We start from the raw sequence: 10,271 nt of genomic DNA, 5'->3' as shown, positions 1-10,271 counted from the left end.
ATTCAAGAAGTGGTTAAATTATCTCTTGGTGCTAGGGTGAAGGAGAAATAGTCTTTGGATCCCATTCTTATGTAGATTAAGGGTGATATGGGATAGTAGAAGGTTATGGCTTTTGAGATTGGTGGTGATGGTATCTTAAGGTACTGAGGCAGGTTGTGTGTTCCTGATGTTGATGGGCTACAGGGAAAGAATTTTGACTAAGGCTCATGAGTCATGGATACTGTTTATCCAGGTTCGATGAAGATGTATCATAATTTGAAGAAGATCTATTGGTAGAATAATATGAAGAGAGATGTGGTAAATTTTATGGCTAAGGGTATAGTATGTCAGCAGGTAAAGGTAGAACACTTAAGGCCCGGTGGTATGTCTCAAGATATAGAGTTGCCCATATAGAAGTGGGAGATGATCAATATGGATTTCATTACAGGTGTACCATGGTCTCGAAATTAGTATGATTCGATTTGGGTCATTGTGGATAGGATGACTAAGTTCGCTCATTTCTTGCTTGTGAGGATGACCTACTCTGGAGAGGATTATTCTCAGTTGTTCATTAAGAAGATAGTTAGATTACATGAAGTGCAGGTGTCTATCATTTCAGATCAAGATACGCAATTCTCTTCTCATTTTTGGCATTTATTTCAGAGAGGTTTGAGGACTAAGGTGAACCTTAGCACCTCTTTCCATGCTCAAACGTATGGACAAGCGGAACAGACTATTCAGACTTTGAAATATATGCTAAGGGCTTGTGTGATTGATTTTAAGGAACGTTGGGTGGATCACTTAACCATCATTGAGTTTACGTGTAATAATAGTTATCACTTGAGTATTCAGATGGCTTCTTTTGAGGCTCTTTATAGTAGAAGGTGTAGGTCTCCTATTGGGTGGATTGAGATTGGTGAAACTAGGTTGTTTGTTCCAAACTTGGTTCACCCAAGCCATGGAGAAGGTGAAGGTAATTACAGAGAGACTTAAAAATGCACAAAGTTGCCAAAAGTCTTATGCGGATGTGAGGCAAAGGGATTTGGAGTTTGAAGTAAGTGATTGGGTATTTTTGAAAGTTTCTCCTATGAAAGGAGTGATGAGGTTTGGGATGAAGGGGAAGCCTAGTCGCCGTTATATTGGTTCGTGTCAAATTTTGAGGAGAGTTGGGAATGTTAATTATGAGTTGGATTTGCTAGCAAGTTTGGGTTCTATTCACCCTGTCTTCCATGTGTCAATATTGAAGAAATATGTGGGTGATCCTTCTTTGGTTTTCCCTATAGAGGATGTTGGTATTCGGATTCCTTGTCATATAAGAAAGTCCCAGTAGAGACTTTAGATAGGCAAGTTCATAGGTTAAGGACTAATGATGTAACTTCAGTGAAAGTCCTTTGAAGGAATCAAAAGGATGAAGAAGATACTTGGGAAGCCGAAGAGGACATAAAGTCCAAATATCCATTCCTATTCCTCTCGTTGGATGGAAACGTTTAAGGTATGGGTTCCTTTTTTATTCTTATTGCTTTCAGATTTTGTTCATGGCTTTGTGGTTGCATTCTTTCTTGTATCATACTAATGGGTTCTTTGACTCCTTATTCAGGGATGCATGATCCTAGAAGGGTAATATAATATCCCAGGTTTTGGACTCTACAATTTTCCCATGTGACGAAGCTTACTACCCAGCCAACCACTCACGTGACAAGTTGTTATCACTCGTCATAATTTGTACTGAGCCAATCATAGCTTAACCAGTAAGGTTACTGGTTGGGTCATGACTAAAGACCCTATGAGTCGTAAAGTGTGGTCACAAGTCGTGGTGAGGGACTCATGACCCTAACAGTGTGGTTGTCCTGATTCACTTCCCAGACTATGAGTCCAGGAAATTACTGGTGACCAGTGAACATGAGTCGTTACCTAACCCATAACGACTGGCAATAATTTTCCTGCATTTTAACTAAGGGCACTTTGGTCATTTCTCTCTTATTACACTTAGTGCCCACAACCTTAAAACACTTAAGGGACCTTATTTTCACCACTTATCAAATCATAAACTACTCTCTTCTCGCCAAATTCTCCAAGTAAGAGCAAGACTAGGGTTTCTACGGATTAAGCATCTAAGGTTCTATTGGTGATTTCTCTTGCGAATTTCTTAGTATCTTTAGGCATGTATCTCTTCCCTAACTTGGTTTTATATAAAAACATGTGTTTAATTATGGTTTATGTGGATTTAGTTGTTGGCGCTTTGAATAATGGTTGAGATTTTTGTATGATTACTACTTGGTTGGTTTTCCCATAGTTTTGGAATTATTATTCATGCTTCTCATGGTCTTTAAGCTAAATTTGTGCATGGGTATGGTGAATGGGGAAGGGGTCGTGGATTCCCCCAAATTTATGGAATTTGGTTTGGAATTGGTATTAACCTCCACCCACCTACATTATTGGTTTTGAATTATGAACAATTACTTGGTTTTGCTTACTGTTCTAAGCTATTGCATTGCATTAATGGCTAAACGGATAAAAATGGTTTTGACAAGGGCCTTGGTAGCCATGTTATGGGTTTTAAATTGGAACTTGGGGGTTTTGGATTCCTCCAGGTTGATGGATAATTGGAATGGCATAATTCTATAAGCTTGCAAGCAAAATTAATTGGTATGACGATATTAACGATAAATGCCTAAATGGATAACTACTTTGTCAAATGGATGAGTTATTTGCTAATGTTTTAATTTAGCTTAAAGAGGGTTGTGCAGCTCGATGTGGAAGGAGGAGGTCCTGGGGGGACCGATACTAGAAACCACATTTACTAGCATGGGGGTCTTTATGACTGTGTGCATAGTTCACACTTTATACAATTTTGGAATGGCTCGGGTCGTGGATTCCCTAGCCCTTCCTTGGATTTTCCTAGTTCATGCAGCTAACATGCATTGGGACCCTTTCAGCAGGGGGAGCTGAACCAATATAGCCCGTGGGTGCCTTTAGGACGACTAGAGCTACATAGTGCGGGTTAATAGTTTTATAACTCATGCTAAACCTTGTTCCCTATCCCGATATTTTCATATATATATATATATATATATATATATATATATGAACATTGGTTTTGTTACATTCTAGCGCTCACCTCGCTAACCGTCCTAGGATGCTATATTATTTCATAATGTAGGGTCTGAAGACACCTCTTTTACATCTATGCAGCGTTCGGTGGATTTTGGTTTGTTGGTTGGTCTGCGTTGAAGTAGTGAGACTTCATCTTCCGGAAGGCTGGATATTTCATTGCGCTGGATATTTCATTGCTTTCCTTATGAGTATAAAAATCCTATCGATTTTTTTTTTATATTTTGGATTTTATCCATAGTCAGAGGCATGTCCCGACCTAACTTGGTATTTCGGTTTAGAGGCTTTTGTGGACAAAGTGTGGGAATGGTTGGTGTTGACTCTTAGAGCTTACTTTTGAGTTACATTAATTGTTTTATCTTTATATTCTAGATGTCTTCCACTGTTTATTTGGATTTTGCTCGGTTGAACAGGCTATAGGGTTGGTCTTCAGTCCTTAATGGTCTTGAGATACCCTTCACGACCAGGCTTGGGGTCAGGTTGTTACAACTCATGATGATTTTTTTAGTCACCCTACGAGTCATAGGGTAACACGTTTCCACTAGGACCCTTTTTCTCTCCTTCAGGATTTTTCTTATCTGCTCAAGATGACTAATCACAATGATACATTATGTGACCCAATGGGTCATAGCCTCCTTTCATACTCTGCTCGTCCTTGAATTTTCCATGACTCTAAAAATTACTAGTCATAACAACTTTAAGCTACGACTCCTCGTGTGTGACAAAGAGTTGTAGTTGGCCATCGTGGTCTATTATTTCTCTAATTCTCCAAGTCCAAGAACATTCTGGTTTGGCAATGATCGGGAAGCGAGTCATATTGTGACCCAACGACTCGTTGCACAGTATCCTTTGTCTATATTTGTGCAATTCTTCCTAATTTTCATTCATTCACCTCTAAACCCTGTTTTTCTACAGCACTATTATACCCACATTATGTCTACATAAATAAGCCTTAGATATAGAATATTTTTCTTATTTTAAGCGTCGAAAGTGTCTTAAAACCCTGACACATCATGTAGTGCTCTTGTACCGGTTTAGGCTAGTTTATGAGGAGTCATTGTTGTTTATTTTCTGCATAACTTTTATGTATCAAATGTATTAAACTAGACTTATATCTATAATGTAAACCAGATTAATGGGTTGAATAAAGGATTATTTGATTAGATGAATGGGTTGTATCGTTGAAATAAAATTTCTTAACTTTCGCACTAAAGGGATGGTTAGGTAGTAAGAGTTCTCTTATCTGAGGTAGGTATTAGGTAGCTTCCCACATGATTTATGATTTGGGTCGCGACACAAATGACACGGTTTCTACCAATTACCACTAATAGGTAAGCCAATACCATAACCCGAAGCTAACATAATGGGTTAATCCGGTAAGAAAATCCCAACACAGGCAAAATTCAAGAACATCAATTGTAAACATAAGGGTTCTAGATAGAATAAATAGTCAAACAAGCTACCAATCCAAAACCGGGTAGATTTAGTACAAGAACATCTAGTAGTATTAATACAACTCAAAGTGTAGAATAGTCAATATATCGGTCTCGAATACTCAAAAATCAATCAGTACACGAGCAACGATCAACAGCGACAGCTAATACTTGGATCTGTCCCAAAAAGGTACAGAAGTATAGTATGAGTACCAAGTAGGCATCATCGGCCGACTAAACTAAGTCATGATATAAAGATGATACAATGCAAGATAATCATAGCTAAGTCAAGGTAGAGAATCAAACCTGAATCATCTCCATCATCACTGTATATAATAAGTAATCAAATCAGAATAAGACCATAAGGCATCAACGCATACCAATATCACTGTGCATAGCAATCAATAAATATAGAAATAATAATGCATCATAAGGCATCAATGCATGCCAATATCACTGTGCATAGAAAGCAAGAAATATCGGAATAACAATGCATCATAAGGCATCAATGCATGTCAATATTGTCGTATATAAGAATTAGACAATTCAAAATCATACACATATAAAACATTAACACAAGCATTCACAAGTACAAAGTTGTCTCCCATACTCCAACTAGTGCATACACTAAAGAACTCATCACAGCGTCCCATACCAACGAAGAGTACACCCAAGAGAAACATAAAAGAATCAAGTCAACAATATATCCAACTTCCTCATTGTTCCATAGTTTTCCATAATTTCCATCAATCGGCCATTTGCCAACAATCATAATGATTATCTATGTTTGTAATTGAACAATATGTACTAAAAACTCATAACCTCAATAAGAATAACATCACCCAACAACTATATCATCAATACACACTAATAGCTCCTTCGTAGTTAGCCACCAATTATAACTAATCTAATTACTCACTAGTCATTATATAACCTCTAATTATTATCTATCCACTATTCATCACATAATCACTATTCATGGGTCAACGACTAACCATTATTCACTAACTAGCCAATATCTAATATCTAGCCAACATTCACCACTAGACCATATTCGCTAATTGACCAATACTTATTTCTAGCCATCATAATTCCACTAGTCATCATTTATCAAATAGCCGATAATCACCATTTGTTCACTATTCATCCATCAAATAACATCCTTTTTGAACTAGAATCATTAACCCACAATACTTGTTTAACAACTAATCAACATCATAGACTTAGTCATTAGTAGCAATTAATCATCACCTTTGCGAATCCCATTATTACTAATCTCTATAACGAAATAATCATCACTAAGTTTCACTAATCCATTAGTCACTATTAGTCACTTAAGCAATTCTACCACTAATCATTTTATAAACCTTAAGTCAACATCTATACCACTTCATACCTTAACTCATTAGAAGATTATAACCGGTATCTCTAATAACAATATTATACCCAACTACACAAGAGCATAAATAAACATATATTTTCCATACATATGGCTAGCCGAGATCAAACTGGTAGATGTACACAGAGGCACAATAATAATCATCCTTCGATCTTGTCGGTTATCATCATAGTATTCTCCGGCCTTGTCGGGTATCATCATACCATCATAGTATCCTCTGACCTTGTCGGGTATCATCATATCATTATAATATCATCCGGCTGCTCCGGGTATCATCATATCATCACAATATTATTCGGGCACATCGGGCATTATTATATCATCACAATATTCTCCATCTGCACCGGGTATCATCACAATATCCTCCGACCTTGTCAGGTATCAACATATCATCATAGTGCCCTCCAGCCTTGTTGGGTACCAATATATCATCATATATGCAAATTAATATCGTTAATAAAGGACAATCCCTACGAGGGCTAAAGTAAATAACAAGCCCTGCGAGGGCTAAATTAAATGGCAAGCCCCACGAGGGTTAAAGTAAATAAATATAAAGGAGAAGTGAAGAAAAGCAGACCACCATAATCCAACGTTCATCATAAATGTCACTTTATCAACAGATATATTTAAATGTAACATGAATAATAAAAACTATCATCGGGTTTTCCCTTAAAACTTATAACTTCAACTCCAACATCTTCCTCCGTCCCATACCAGAGAGATAGGTATGTAGATATGTATAATAAGTGGCAAAAGTATAAACATAATTAGTTGTATGATGAGGTATCATGATCCAAGCATAATTTATAGAATAATTTAACATATGATCAACAAACGCCCCTTCAAGCACTATTAACATTATCTTATCTAATATCGACAATAAGGATGATTTTCAATATGATTATTAGCATAATTACTACGCATAATCATAACATGAGCAATAGCATTATCAATGGCATAATCTATAGCTTGTTCGATAACATCATATGTGGCTTAGGCCATTTTGTAGTCAAGGGCTCATTTGATAGCATGTTCGTTAGCCCAAATAATAGTCAATGATAATAACATAATTAATAACTCGACATAATCTTTAGCCAATAAAACATACAACCATATAGTCACTTGGGCATTACTCTGCATGTCATTTCTCATAACAACAAGTACCAAGAGTCATCAATATTGCCTCCAGAGGGGACTCTCTAGTCAATTACTAAGCGTAAGGGTTCAAGAGAACTAATAATTAGCCTGGCTTTAAAGTGGGTCAACAAGCCCACATTTAAATCCTTGAATACATTCTAAGTCAATTTTTACCCCGAACTAAGCTAAGGTATCTTAATCAACTCTTAGATGTATAGCAAGCCACCATAGTTCCTAAGGTAGACATTCTACTCAAGCACTTTTAGCAAGTTCAATGGAGCTAAGACAACCTTCTCTAGCATAAGCAACTAAAGCCAACTTATTCCAAATATGATCAACTAGAGCATTTCACTTAATTTTGAGTATTCAAAGGCATTCCCATGCTAAACATAAGTATTGAAGACCATTCCACCTAATATATAGAGAAACAAGTCAAGTTTTTTAACTCTAATATTCACATAGCCTAAATGGTCCAAATAACCCAATTCTTGCATCTCATCAATCCAATACTTAAAGTCTATCTCAATCTAACAAGATATCACAATTATGTTATAACATAACACAACCTAACTAGGAGTAAGCCTAGCCTACCTCAACTCTAAGAAAGCTCATAAATAGCTACACTTTTACTTTCCCCTTCCGAGAAGCTTCTTCAAGGTCCCAAGCTATCAAAAATGTAATCTACACATCATTATAAGAATATCGATACCCATATTGCACTATTGTGCTTCGGGTCCAAAAACAACATCAAAAATCCCAAGTTGATCCCACTTATAAAAAACACATTTTATTGGTCAACCCAAAGTTCATACACCATCAAGAAACCATAACCCTTAAGAAATAGGTAAAAACTATGCTTATTTGGGCTAAAATCAAGCCCTTAAGCTATTTGGGATTTTGATTAAGAATTCAAGAAATTCAAGCTTAAAATTGAAGGATTCTTACCTGAAATCCAATGTTAATCATGAAAATATATTTTATTCAAGATTCTAAGTTGTATCCAAGACTCAATTTAAGGTTGGCACACTATTTTAGGGTTCCTTGGTCTTAAAGAGTGGAAAATGCCCAAAATGCGGCCTAAAGGGCCTTTTCATAGTCGTACCAAGTAATCAAGTATGGCTATCACCATCCTTGGATCATGATCGCCATAGGGAAATAGCCATTCATAATTGTGTGACCATGGTATCTCCCTTATGCACCAGATATCAGCTAAAACTTAGAACTCTTCCAAGTTTTGGCCAATGCCTCGAGACTCATTCGAAATCCGATATAAATAAATGAACTATGTAACCATACTAATTTCAATATTCTGGATGCATTGGTGAATTCAAATCTTTCATCTGAGATTGTTTCAACCAAATATGGTCCCTACACCTAATTTCTCGATTTACCAACTTTCCGACTAATAGCTCGAAATGAGCTCGGGTGCATTGGGAGGTTTTTTTCCTATGGCCATTTGGAACTAGCAAAGACTTCTTAATAGGGAATTGTCTTTAAAAACCAAACAAACTGTCTGATAACCAAACTATCAGTTCTAGAAAGTCATAAATGACTTGGGGCAGCTATAGAAAAGCTCTAATGGTAAAAATAAGCAAAAATACAAAAAATAACCTGAAGGGTCATTACATATAGCTACTTACTTTTTATCTCATGTTATTCCACATGAATGTATAATAGATAGTGGTGCAGCATATCTTATTGCAGCACATAACAGTGTTTTTTCATATTGTCAAAAGATATTTAACTTAGAAAGAGATAAAATGAGCCTTCCTACTGGATTCAAAGCAGATATATCATATGTTGGAGAAGCATAGGTTTTTAAGGATTAGGTTGTAAGGGATGCGTTGTTTGTACCTGACTTTAGACTCAACCTATTGTAAGTATCCAAGATGACTAAATAACTCTCATGCTTTGTTTTTTCTACCCTAATTTTTGTGTATTTTAGGACCTTCACAGTGGCAGGGTAAAGGGGATTGGTTAGAAAAAAGGAGGACTATATATTCTTAAGAATCACTATGGATTGAATGGGATGCAAAGACTTAACATTAATTAGAAACTGGTTGTAGAAGTAGATACGCAAGACTGCAATCTATGGCATAGAAGGCTTGGGCACCATTCTTCTCAAGCGTTGAAGTCACTCAGTTTACTGAGACACACTAAAGACTTAGAGTCCTTAAATAAGTGTCATATCTATATATTGGATAAGAAAACTAGACTAGCATTTCCAATTAGTGATTTTAGAGCTACAAAATATTTTGATATTGTACACATGGATCTTTGGGGGCCCTATAAAATTCCAACTTTTGATAAGAAACATTATTTCCTGATTATTGTGGATGATTATAGTAGATATACTTGGCTTTATTTGTTGCAGTTGAAATCTAAATGTATTATGGCTATTAAGAACTTCTTGAATATAATTCAGAATCAGTTTGGTGCTCAGATAAAGATTCTTAGATCAAAAAATGGGAGAGAATTCCTTAATGCTCAGTGTAGAGAGTTATTTTAATCGTTAGGTATACTACATCAAAGTAGTTTCCCTTACATACCACAACAAAATAATGTGGTTGAGAGAAAACATAGACAGATATTAAATGTTGCTAGAGCTATCAAATTTCAGTCTCAAATGCCTATCAAATTTTAGGGATTGAATGTTAAAGCTGCAGTTTATCTTATTAATAGGTTAACTTTTTCATCTATTGAAGGCAAAAGCCCTTATGAAATATTGTTTTCCAAGGTTCTATCCTTTGACACATGTGAAAATTATTGGTTGTATGTGTTATGCTTCAGTATTACCAAGAGCTGACAAGTTTTAGAGAGGGCTAAATCTACAATTTTGATGGGATATTCTGCTACTCAAAAGGGGTATTTGTTGTTGGGATGTTGTGTTTCAAGAACATATGTTTCCTTTTGCAGCAAAGACAACTTCAAAATCACCTACAAACTTTCATAAGCTAAGTTAGGTACTACAGATCATGCAGATGCAGATTCTCCAGTCCACATTCCTGAGGTGTCAAATCCTTATGACCAAGTTCTTAAGGCATCCAGTAAGGATATGCGTCATTCACATGCATCAATCAATGCACCAGTTGAGATATTTCCTAGTTCATCCAATATAGATGCCTCAACTTTATCACTACTTTTAATTATTGTCTAAATAAGATAATCTAGAGTCTCTAAGAAACCTGTTTAGTTGATAGACTATGCCATAC

Source organism: Capsicum annuum, chromosome 4 (genome assembly GCF_002878395.1).
Source record: "Capsicum annuum cultivar UCD-10X-F1 chromosome 4, UCD10Xv1.1, whole genome shotgun sequence".
Lineage (NCBI taxonomy): Eukaryota > Viridiplantae > Streptophyta > Magnoliopsida > Solanales > Solanaceae > Capsicum > Capsicum annuum.
This window is presented reverse-complemented; position numbering follows the sequence as displayed.